The sequence below is a fragment of the Solea solea genome, chromosome 6, assembly GCF_958295425.1.
Source record: "Solea solea chromosome 6, fSolSol10.1, whole genome shotgun sequence".
In the NCBI taxonomy this organism is placed as follows: Eukaryota; Metazoa; Chordata; class Actinopteri; order Pleuronectiformes; family Soleidae; genus Solea; species Solea solea.
This window is the reverse complement of record NC_081139.1, coordinates 12,263,148-12,276,676: the sequence shown is the minus strand read 5'-3', so window position 1 is coordinate 12,276,676 and position 13,529 is coordinate 12,263,148. Positions and strand designations below refer to the sequence as shown.

The window sequence follows — 13,529 nt, the reverse complement described above, 5'->3', positions numbered from 1 at the left end:
AGGACCAACAGGGTCGAAGTGATGCTTTGTGTAGCATGTGTGGATCTGAGGTGTGTACGTGTCATGTGTGAACTGTCCGTGCATTTCGAGTCCAGCGATAATTATCAGCAGACAGTGGTGTGGATATGTGTGAGAGAAAATAATGATACATCAGCAAGAGAAGGGAAAAGAGAGTGCGCTGTGAGTACATGTGTGTTCGGCTAATGATAGATGACGCCGAAGGAGAGTATAGTGAACGTGAAAAATGGTAATAAAGTTTAATATTGTTCCCTACAATGCAGATTTATTACAATGTGAATTAAATATCAATTTCTCATTGGGACATTGAGTTACACACACACACACACAGAGTGAGAGAAAGAGAGGGAGAGAGAGAGAGATACTTGCGCAAAATGATATACAAAACATACTAGAGCACAAATCACACACAAACTCACAGAGACACACTCACACGTAAATTTGGATCCCATATATCACTGGGTTTACGATTCCTCTCTCCAACACCCTGATCTTCTCCCTGTAGCACTGAAACTGTAGGATAATTGGCTTTTTAATGACTTTTCACACGTGCACAAAATGCATTTCCTGGTGATTCGCCTTCTCAAGCCTCATTTGTGAAGCATTTACACTGCACTGTGCAAGTGACGCAATTCTGATCTTTACCTCCCACGGAGCATAAATCAGATATGACCCATGACAATGTAAGATGGGGAAAAAAAGCACATGATTCAGACATTGTCACATCAGATCTAGGCCTCAATTGTATGTGAAAGACCTGTCCGTCCTTAAAAATAGGTTGGTGGTGTAATGATGTGAATATACACGTGTACGCCATCTACGATCACATGTGCAATGGAGGACGAGGGCTGAAACCAGTGGATTCAGTGGCGATGTGTGCAGTTTACAGAGGAGACATGCGAAAATTAACACGTTTTGAGGCGCTACAATAAACAGCAAAGATGTGATAGATACAGATGGTGAGTTGGGATTATCAGGATAATGATAAATGTGTTGTAACCAAAATGAGAAAACTAAGATATAATTCTTTCTACCTGAAAAAAATCATGTTAAGGCCAATTCACACTGTAGGTACAGTACGGGTACTGTGAGGCCACACAACAGCCTGACGCACAAAACATTGTGCTTTCTAAACCCAACCAAGCCTGGGAGCAACCTAAATGAACTTGCTTTCTGGTTTTCGGGCAGTTCTAGCAGTCATGTCCTCCAACAAGCGCATGCCCAAGTTGTCCAATATTTAATGTAATCTCAAAACCCAACTACTACTGTCAGGTCAAAAGGGCACAGACGGCCAGGTATCGATGCTGCAACATTCACCTCCTGATACACATTGCAGAAATGCTGACCACGTAAACCAATAAAAACCTTCACCAACCTTCTGCCCATTTCAGTGGTAGTACACCATCTCCCCGGACATATTCTGTCTTTGCAGCATTGTACAGAAGTTATAAGCGTCAACTACGACACAATCCACGTAGTTTCAGTTGCCGTTGTTGGGTGTGCACACACAGTGGCATAAAAAAACAAACAACCTAATCCAGCCTGACTTTTTGCTGTAGGCTACTTATATAAAGGCTATAGTTTGTCTTGTCTTGACAAAAGTACATTGTATAAACCAAGCTCACGTGTTAACGCCATAATCAGCTGTTGGTTTGTTGTATGCATTTGTATCTTTATTATTTTGTACAATATTATCAGGGGTAAAGTGATTAGTCGAGCTCGTCAGTGTTGACAAAATGAGGTGCCAACTAATTTCAAAAATTGCTGACAATTCTTGGTTATGTCATCCACTGAGTCGCCAGAACTGTTTGATTGGCATGGATGCAGATGCACAGTCTGAATGTGCTTCTAGGCTGCATCATTTGGACCCAAGTGCTTTTTTAGGCTAATCAATTAGTCAACTAACCATTTCAATAATCCCTCCCTCAGCATGAGGCACCAGGGAATTGCCTGTTTTTCCCATGTGCAACCATGAGCACATAAATGAATGCATGAGACACACTGACAGACAGGAAGCTTGAAAGTGACGGAGTGAGCGAAAGAAAACTGTCTCCACAAAGGAAACAGACTGTTTAAAAACATCAGGTGTGTCAGTCAGAAGTCAACGAACGAAGAAAGACTGACCGACTTTCAAACTAAAAGCAACGACTTTCATTTTTTCCTGGCCCAGTCAATTACGCAAACACCCTGGAAGGCCACACCAATGTGTCTGAGAATTATTTACCACCGTGAACCATAATCAGGAGAAATGGCTGCAATTGTAACGTTAAGACATTTGAGATCTCAGACTGAGTAGTCCTCTGAGTGAACTGGATGTGTCTGCCTTTCAGTACCACAGGGTAATACCCCTTATACAGTATATGCAAACAGACACTTGAAATATTGATACTGAATAGTTTATTGTCATTATTAGGTTATTATGATTTCAGGCGTAAGTGTTTGTGCAGCAGCTCTGTGCGCGAAAAGACTGAAAGGCTGCTCCTGAAATGAGCCATTTTCATTCCATGAATGAGTCATGATTAATGGAATCAATAGTGGTGCTGCAGTAAAGATCCATGAATGATGATTTGTAATTGATTTAAAAAGAGAGTTAGAAGCAGGGAAGGTGTTTTATTTTGCTCAAAAAAATGGGCAGCAAATAGTATTTGGAATAGTGGGGTTGGCTGTGGTTCACCTTTACATTAAACCTTAATATACTGCACATGCTGGACAGCATGGTGGACTGGTGTAGAATTTTGAATCCTGATTTATGTGGAGTGTCACTGTGAAGAAGGTGCATGTTCTCCAAGTGTCTGTTTGGGTTTTAGGTACTTCACCTTCCCCCAAGAGTCCAAATACTGTATATACAGACTGGAGTTAGGTACATTGAAATCTCCATAATTTACAGTAGATATGAATGTGAGTGTTTATACTACCCACTATCAAGAAAACTAAGCAAACTATCAGAGGAATCACTCAACATTTAAACATGTTTGTCAGTTTCACTACAGTGTACTAGGCTGCAACATTTCTTTTATGAATGCTTTTTCCATGGGCCTAAATAGAGACAACAACACCGGCGATGTGTATGGTCCATCTCTCTAGGTACCACAGATTACCGTGTTCAAAAGCCGCCATGAAAATTTGATGTTCATCATCAGGGTCAAAACCAGGGTTATGACAAGCATAAGACACTGCTGTATTTTCCCTCTTGCCCTGTTTATTGCCTTCACATATTGCCTCAATAAAGAGTAACAACAATATATCTCCATGCCCGTGTGAGTTTTGCATGAGATCCACACTTGAACAATGGATATTTGCTCATGCGTGTGTCCATGGGCCTATATTTACAACTAGATCTACATGAATACGCGCTGGTGTTGATGCAATGTTTATAATGTCTTGGTTACCCCCTGCCATGCATCATCTTGTGTGTAGAACGTCAGAATGCACTGCGTCGCTTTCATTAAAATCAGCATTTCAAAGTTGAGTCATTCCAGAGTGTTTGCTTAAAGAGGAGAAGCTTGTTACTGAACTGAACAGTGTGTGGTTTTGAAATATTGACAGGATTAGCGTGCACACAGTACTTCACACAACAGATGGTCAGGGCTGCTCTTGCATTTATCCCTTAAAACTGGATTATTTGACACCACAATCAGTTCTGTATCTGTTTTTCCTTCAGTGCATAAATTAGAATTTACAACTAAAAATACTTCCCTATGCTGTTTTTTTTCTTCCATTTCCTCACCCGATAAGGCCATACGTAATACCTTTGGTTACACTAAGTGGCTTTGAGAAGCTATAGTGTGTTGTAACGGACAACAACACTGTCTATAAAACATCAGCATTCACGTTAATGACAGAAATGACAAAAGTATGGTGAAAGAAAAGTAAATATCACACCATCTCTGAACCCAAAGGCACATTCAACTCGCATGCACGTAATGTGAAGCCCACAGCTGGATGTGCATGGGGTATATAGTATAATCTAACCACTAACAGCAAATGAAGAAAGAAACGCATCAGGGGCTCAGATTAGATGGAGCTGGCAGAGATGTAAAATGAAGCAGAGGCCGTGGATGATGCCTTTGTGCTTTCCCCTCTCTCTCTTTATGGTTATCGCCCCCATTTCTTCCAGGCTGTCTGTCATTTTCAGACATTTTTGCCATTCTCTTAGTGCATGTCCCACTCTCTCTCTCGCTCTCTCTCTTTCACTTAAACACACACACACAGGTTTGCCCAGCCATTCTTCTTAGGACACTGCACTGACTTCTATTCATTTGGACAACAAACGGTTATCCCTAAACTTAATCCCAGTAACCCGTCACTGCCTATCCCTAACCTTAATCTAAGCACAAATTCCATAAACCATAAACATTTCCTCAGAAATTAGGTTCTGCCAGATTTGGACCAGGATTTGTTCTCCATGAGGACTCCAGACCAGGTCAGTGTTTATGCCAGAAATGGTCTTGAGCAGGTAACAAATACAAGTATACACACACGCACACAGAGTTATTGGTGGCCTACAGGGAACCATTACTCCTGTGATCCAAGGCTTTTATATGGTGGCTTGCTCTTAAACGTGGGCATTTATTGCTCCCACAGATTAATTGTGTGTGAGAGTGCTGCATGTTATTCTTTCAATCTGCGGTTTGCCTGCTTTTCTTCTGGAAAGGCAACATGCGGCTATAAGCCTCCATAAGCAAAGTATATAGAGAGAAGGGCTGAACAATGAATTGAAATTTTATCAACACCGCAATATGGCCTACTGCAATTTTAAAATCGCAGGAGGAGCAATATTTTTTTGGATGCCAAACTGTGTGTCAAATTACCATTTTAGATTTTAGCATTGTCCTGACCTGTACACATCAAAATCTACAGACCAAAGAGAACACTGAATACAGAGCTGCACACATATCACACAACGTTTATCAAATGAAAATAAGAACCATTCCGTAATGATTCATTGTATTTAGTGGACTTGCTTTGGTTAGGTTGGCAGTCTGATACTCTCTATTGTCTCTAGTGAATATTGAGACGGCCCGTTATATTATTATTATTATATTGCCTGCAAAAAAAGACAAGACAATTAGAGCTAATTGTGTTAAGAGCCATAGCCTTTGTGTTCCGGTGGTCTATTTGTGTAAATCAAAGCAAAATTGATTGTATTTGTATAGGAATCACAACATGCATTATCTGAAGGCACTTACCATAGCAAGGCCGAGACCTTACAATATAATAAAGAACCCAAGAAAGCCAAGAGCTCTCAGAGGTGAGAGAAAAAAAAATCTGAAACAGACTCAGAGATATGCAGCCATCTAGCTTATCTCGCCGTCATCCATCCATTTTAGATGTTATCCCTCTCTTGACCATTATATTTGCTTCATTGAAGTTTCCATCGTGACCTTGGTACCTTTCTTTGACTGTACATTACTAAGTGGGGTCATCTAAAATCTGTCATATCTAAAAGTCCTTCCAGACTTGTTATTGTTGTTTTCATTCCTCAGCGTAGAGAGGAGGTTCGATGTCCATGAACTCAAATGAAAAGATGTGCTTCAATATAAGTTGTGGTTAATTGACCTATTAGTATACATCAGATTGTCTTTTCTGAAAACTCTAGTATGCGTCTCTTACTTTACATAAACGACCTAGTCTTGCTATAAATAGGAGTGATAACGATTCACTCTGTTACACTCTCTTCCTCCTCTCTTTTGCTCAATCAACTTCCCTTCCTTTGCCGTTCCTTCCCTTCACCCAGTTTCTCTTATCTCCTGCTGCCATTTCTACATCTGTCACTGACAGCTCTATCTGCTCTACTCACAGTTACAAAGGGATTTTTACCAGTCAGGTAATCCATCTATCTCCATCTCACCATCTCTCTGTGGATGTATAACGCTGCTATAATGGCTTCACTTTGACAGAGACTGACGGCTCCATACAAGCCTCAGAGCGAAGTTTCAATGAGAGCCTTGATTCCAAAATCACCCTCATTCCTCCTCAAAGGAAAGTGCTGTTTATAGTTTAAGACTGTTTTACTTGCCTTTATTCAGTCAGGAAAAGTTTGCCGAAGAAATCTGAAAGGTAAATAGCTGTGTTCACCAATTACATCATTGATTATGTGAGACAAAGGACAGGAACTCTAAGGCATCAGTCGGTCTTTACCACAAAGTAACATTCAGCAGTTTGTTGAATATAAAGTTCCTATGTGACAATCACATCCAGTATCATTACCAACTTAAATCCATGTCTTGAGTATTATATTTTGTGATGTCTTTTAGGGATTTATATAAAAAAAGTATGCACTTCTTTGTCATAACGGGTGCAGGGATTCTTGAGTTATGGGCAACAAAAAAAAAAAAAAATGTTTTCTGAGGTCACAATCTCCACTGACATTTGACCAGCTCCAATTCATGGATGGAAACTCTGAACCACAACGCCTCCAGCTACGACTGTCACCCGCAAAGCCAGCACAACTATAAATGGAAGAATCTCTGCCTGTCTTGTGGGTTTGTTGCTAAGGGCCTAAAAAAGGGAAGTGGTGACTGTATAGAGGTTTCTTTGGATGAGTGGCTCTTCAGACTTTATTTGCTGAACAGTACCTGTGTTCTTACCAGCGTCTTATCGTCACGACACTGACCACACAACCAAACTGTTGGGGACATGGGGGTTGGCTGTTTTTAATGGATATTGTAAAGCATAATATTACTTAGCAGATAATAAGGCTGGAGAATGTGTGGCTGAAGCCATGTGGAGTCTGTCAGCGTAAAACTCATTTTTGCACCTCTCCTTCTCCACATCCGAACTGAAAGCCAACCATTAACACTCAGAGAGCAAAACAAATGGAGGGATTTAAACAGCGGCTGTCTGTCACCCTGTAATATGTTACTATCATTTTGTGTGATTTGTCATTTCACCAGCCCTGCGCTGCTTCCAGCCCACCCACAATCCACAAATGCAATCACATCCGTCCTGACAAGAGCCCTCGAATCACCGCTGCTGACCAAAAGAGCAGCCGGGATATTTAACCTCTGTACTCATCAGCAGCCACTTCACACACACACACACACACACAACCAGACACAGGAATAATGCAATATGGCTGTGACACACTATAATTTGTCAGTCTATTACTGCTGACAATTTAAACAAGGCATGATAGTGTGTGTGTATTTCAATTTTAGACAAAGTGTACTGTCTTCTGTGAGTGTGTGTGTGTGTTAAATATGTGTCATAACTGAATGGTGAGGCACTCTGATAAGTAGTGATTTGTTTTCAGCCTCTGGAAGGAAGAAGAAAAAGAGGCAGCACTGATGAGCAGACAAACACACACAAAGATGAAAACAGTGATACAAGAAAAATGTCAAAATACAACTTCAGACATTCACAGCAGTTCAAACATTCTTGTCTGTCAAGCTGTCAAGTCGAGGAAAAAATAACACAGGTGGAAACTGAGATTCAAATTTAGGACAATGATGATTCTGGAGGAATAGATTTTTCAGCAGAGGGAATACAGAGAGAGAGAGAGAGAGAGGGAGAGAGGAAGACGAAACAGGGAAAGAAAATAATACAAGATATAAAAAAAAAGGCATGGAGTCCTGGATTGTCATTCAGCAAACATCAACAAATCAACACCGCAGACGACACGGCACTCACAGCCAGGGATGGGGCAGAGATACTGATACTTAAAATACGTATTTCAAAGACAAAAGATTACTTATGTAGCTTGTATTTCACTGAGATGATGAAAAGGCCTTCATATTTTGTGTCAAAGCAATTCAATATCGTGTATTTTTTTTAAAAAACACTTTAAAATTGCTGTCTTTGTAGCAACGTGATGACATCACAAGAACACAAAACACGAGGCGCTGCCGCCCTTGGTGCTTTGCACCTGACTTATTAAGATCACACGTACCAAGACACGTTTTATTGTTCTCCATTTAGTCATTGATCACTTCCTACCTCACAGTGTGTCTTGCGGATTTAAAATAAGAACACATTGATCATGTCACAATTGGCTTCTAAGTAGCAGTAGTAGTAGTTGTATAAACATTAATAGAGGTTGTGCACACAGCAATGAGAGTTTCAGCCGCAGACTTAATAATGCAACTGTGTTGTGATGAAACACAGCATTTTGGACTACATATTTGGAAAGTCAAATAAGAAAGTTAAGGTAGAGTAGCTTGAACCCTTGAATTACTTACCCTAACTTTCTATATGTTTAATCTGTTGACTGATTATGGAAAATGTCTGTTGCTCTCAGATATTGTCCTCTTGTCAGCGAGTATATTTAATATTCTAAAAAATACATTATTTTATTTCGATACATGTGTGTCTGTACTTTATTTTGATAAATGAATTACGTGGGTGTTTGGTATTTAACTTTAACCCTTTAACACCTAAGTCTCAAAATGACCGCCTCCACTTTTTTCGTTGTTTATTTAAACCATAAAAGGCCAGAAAATGTTCCTGTTTTAAGAATAACTTTGAATATCCGGCAGTTATTTTCAATTGACTGCATGTTAAAATAGCGTATTAACAATTTAAAGTGAAGAAAAACAAAAAGGTTTGCCCATGCATGCTCCCAAAATGATCCCAAAAATGCAAACACACACACACATACACAGCTAAGTGCTGGCTATTTTCTTCTTTAAAATAACCTGAAACCTCAGGAGGAGGGAAATAAGCTTGTATATTTCAATAGTCTGTCAAAGCCTTCAAAACACCAAAGGAGAAGGGAGGGGTGCAAAATAATGTAAAAGTACGAGGGGGAAAAAAAAATAACACTGCCTGATGTGAGACTCTAACACTGGCTCACAGAAAAGAAAGAAGCAGATGGTGGAGAGAGAAGAGAAGATAGTGGAGAACGCTGCGAAAGCTTACAGTGATTTACTGCAACACCCTGAAGTGGTTGGCAGAGGGACGGATCCACAGGGAAGAATGATTCATACCGGCTGATTTAAGGTGTCCCTCAACACATTCGTGTGAGACACCTGTAGGATGTCATCATCTCGTGGACACCGTCATACTGTGGTGCACAATGTGATTATATTGTAAGTGTTCTACCTAGGTTTCATAAAATGTGATCAAAGCCATCCACAATCAAACGCTGCATAAGCATCAATTTAGATAAACAAGCTGATATCAATCTGCACGTTACAATAGCTGTATATCTCAATTCACCGACTGCCTCCTTCAGAGGATATGGTCTACGTGGGTGATTATGATATGGTCTACGTGGCCATATTTGTCGTCAGAATACAAAATGAAAATTATAATTGTGAATAAACCGCAGGTATTATTGTTATCAGAGAAACATATTTTATGGTTATTTTATGACTTAATAATAGATTTCTTATACATACATTGGAACCTTCATTACTCTGGGGAAGAAGGACATTAATCTTTAAAGTGGGACAGCCAACGTATGGCACTGTGGTGCAATCAGCTTTCAAATGCACCCTTGAAATGAGACAGCCCCTGAATTGAAATAAAGCTGATGTAACTAAAAGCCAGCCATTTGGATAGAGTGTGGTTACCAAGATAACTGACAACTTCCACCAAACCATGAACTTCTTTAAGTTTTGTTGAGCAAAAATGACCCAAAATGTTGAGCAATGACGTATGAATCATGTTTAAGTGTTACCTTATCACACCCTGATAAGCGTACCATGACAGATCTGATCTGAATCTATGCAAAGAAGATACAATTTAATGTCCAACTCACACATTTGCTGTCATCAGATCTTGCGACCATGATCCACACTTCACTGGTGACGACCGTGGGTCTATGGGAACTAATTGTCACTTAATCACTAATAATTAATAAAAAATAAAATGTCAGAGGAAAAGATTCAGCAATTCAGGATTACGTTTAATATCAGACACTATCGATGACAAGAGCTTTTGTGCGAGTCCCTCAGCTTTAGGGCAGAAATAATAAAGACGGCATTTCTTTTTGTGATTGCTCGTTCTCCGTGAGAGAAATAAGTCTCTGTTCATGCCCACCTGAGCCCATTCACCTCACTCTCTCTGCTTTTGTATCTGGGACACTGAAAGCGTCTCAAAGCTTGTTCACTATGCATTGCAGAGGGGACTGTCCATATTTCAACCATGCACTCTAAAGGAGGATTTCTCTGGACGTCTATAAGAGTACAAGTCTAAAGCCTTATTATATGCTACGTTGAAGTATCAGTTATGTTAAGTGCCTTATCGAAAAACAAGTAAAATAACCGCAATGTTGACTCCATAAAAGTGTTTCAGCAAAGATGAGGTGTGTGGACGCAGTCTTTTAATCTGGATAAAGATTTGGCGGAGGCAGACGATCACTTGACAAATCAATAATGAATCAAATGTGTATTTCTGTGGGTTTTTTCTTTTTTTTATGTAGAGCTTTAAATGTAAACAACTCTACTCTACAACTATACTCCTACTAACTTTTAGGCAGTGTTCACAGTCTGTCTTTGAAATTGCCTTTTCACATGAACTGGCGAGTAAATAAAAGAAGTATATGAGAGTCATTAAAGAAGAGTCTCGGAGCCTCCGTGGCAGTCTGTGAGTTTGTCACTGTTCTTGTCTCCTCTTTTGTGGGGTTGCTGCACAGTTTCATTCTCCCTTATCTGTCTACCTGGATGCTCGTCTGTCTGCCTTTGTAAGTTACTTTTGTGTCCCCAATTTTAATCTACATGGTCTTGCTTTATTCTCCGCAGTGAGGGTCCTGCAGTTCGCCGTTGACTCTGTCGATCGTGACCTCACTTTCGCTGTTGCCATTCTACAAAGTCTCCCCTTTTATTTAATTTCACATACTCTCACTCGTTGTCTACCGCCATAACACAAAACATAGTGTATTTGTGTTTTACAAAAAGTACTACACACAGGTGTTCTGACTGTCTCTATCTGTGATCATTTTCCTCATCTCAGATTATGGCTGTGTTGATGGACGCTGAACAACTTTGACTGTCTTTGATGCTTGCTGCTCGTGTGTGTGTGTGTGTGTTTGTCTCATTCAGACTGGGGTTTAAAGGCATTAAGAGGTGAGATGTGATGTGAGTTTGTGCTTATTCGTCTCTCTGTGTGTATATGTGTGTGTGTGTGTGGGGGGCCAGGCGTTGTTCATGGGGGAAAAAGCCCCCAAAGCCTCTCTTTTCTTCTCTTTTTGCAATTTGCAGGTTCGTGAAAGTCTGACAGTGAAATAAATTTACTGAAGGGCATATTTCTTTCTGGGTCAGGTATTTTTGAGATGTGGTGTGTGTGTGTGCGTGTGTGTGTGTGTGTGTGTGTCATTCTGAAAAATGCAAGTCAACACTCGGCTACGAATACCACAAGTGTGCATTTATGAGTGCATTTAGAGTATATAACAATACAAAATAAACAGATAAATACATGCATTTATTTATTTAGTAACATTATTCTTGGTATGGATTTTCATGGTTATTTAAATATGTTCACATGCAGGTCCTTAAGCCTATCCACTTTCAGGATTTCTTAAATACAGCACGATGTCCATTTTGATGAGTCTCAGTCAACTGCTATTTTAAAACGGCAATTCACAAATGAATGCATAATATCATGGGTTGCTTGCTTTAGCCATGCGAAAAATACCTGTACGTAGTCGTGCAAAACCTAATAAAACATGTATCTATTTCCATGTAGTTATTTAAGGGGGATTAATACCAAGATGAATAAATATGTCTGACCACACAGTTTACCGAATGGCTTCTCAAGAACACATAGTGGTGTCACGTCATTACCACATCAATACAGAGATGATGAGAGGAGAATTTAACAAACCCTCTCGTCCAGTCCAAACATTAGATCAATAAGCTGTCAGGACTATAGACTATATGACAACTATATCTGAATGGAGGTGAAAAGAGAGAGACGGGGAGAAAGAGATGGTGAGAGCGATAGACTGGGTTACACTGTCTGTCACCCTCATCAGTAATATGTAGGTGAGAAAGTGAACTATATGATCACTGAGTTGCCAATTGTGGATTAGCGCTGGAGGGACCTGTCTGCAAACCTGCATCGTAGAACAGCCAATAAGAGCACGAAGGGTTAAAGTTTCCCATCGTGTGTCAGATTTACCCAAGTCTGGAAACACATCCTACAAGAGGTGAAGAAGTCTAGTTCTTAAATCTCTCGATTTACATTATACTGAGATCTTGTTATAACAGGGCCTCACACTGGGCTATAAAAGATCTCAAATTGACTACATTCATCGAAGCTGCTTGTCTTTCAGACGGTACAATATTGGCACTTCACCCAGCTCAGGTCAAGTATGAGCACAACACAAGAGGAATGATCAGTAAGAAAAGGAGTAAGTGTGAAAGACAGACAATTTGTTCTAGTCCGTGCTTTCTCACATCCATGGCAGCGTGAAGTCGATAAGTAGTCTGCGATGAGGAGAGCTTTAGAGGCAATGATGGCTATCGCCGCTGACAACCGCCACCATCAGCCATAGATGAGACTGACATGAGACGCACATACGGAGCGCAGAAGACAGAGAGAGACAGACTGCCCGTTGAGTCGCATCAGATCGCCGGTACACGATCTCTGCGCGGTGGAGTGGCGGCAGTAAAGCAGAGGGATCTTTCTCTTCACCACTTCTGACATGTTAGAGACAGTGATGGCAGGAAGTAGACAGGGGGAGATGATGATGATGATGTATGAGCACAATAACTGACATGACTGAGAGATAATATATAATAGAGCACAAGCGACGGAGTGAAAACGGAAGGGTTATTGGATTGGTGGGTGTAATACGAGAATGACGAATGGTCATAGACATGTAAAAAAAAAATAAAGACGTGTACTCAACGCCTCTGTGGTGATCTTCTGGACAAGCGGAGAATTCATTTATATCGCCGAAAAGGAAAAAGCACATCCTGGTAAGGTTTGACTCTCTTTCGCTCCACTGCTATACATCACCAAATATTATGAAAGTGGTGTGTCACAGCTTCTCCGGGTTCTCCGGTTTCCTCCCACAATCCACAAACATGCAGATTTGGGATTAGGCTCTTTTTGATTGTAGGTGTGAGTGTAAGAGTGGATGGATGTTTGTCTCCATGTGGCCCTGTGATGGACTGGCCACCTGTCCAGGGTGTACCCTGCCTATGTCAGCTGAGATTGGCACCAGCGCCCCCCCGCGGCCCTCATGTGGAAGATAAAGCCGTAGAAGATGGATGGATGTGTATCACTAAGGAAATGGACGGATGACGAAACCTTTGTCACACAAACCTGTGAGCCACTTCTACCTCTAATCCCCCTGACAGTGGTTTTAAAATTACAGATCTGATATTGAATATTGATGCTCGATCCCCTCCAACCACAGCCCACAACACTGTATATAACCCGCCTCTCCCACACCAACAGTCAAAGAATATTGAGCGTAAAACATGGCTGAAAGAATGGATGGTTGTAAAATGAGAAACCACAGAGCCACACGAAATTGTTAAATATAATATTAATAATATAATAATAATATTATCAAAACTGTATGAGATAGGAACCCCATCACTGTGGCATATCTGTCC

The 13,529-nt window shown here is 40.5% G+C and overlaps 1 protein-coding gene across 9 annotated transcripts in view; it reads right to left on the bottom strand.

Annotated features, from left to right (window-relative positions):
* Positions 1–13,529, bottom strand: part of ptprt (protein tyrosine phosphatase receptor type T) — a 256,950-nt gene that overhangs the window by 201,006 nt on the left and 42,415 nt on the right. The window lies entirely within an intron of this gene.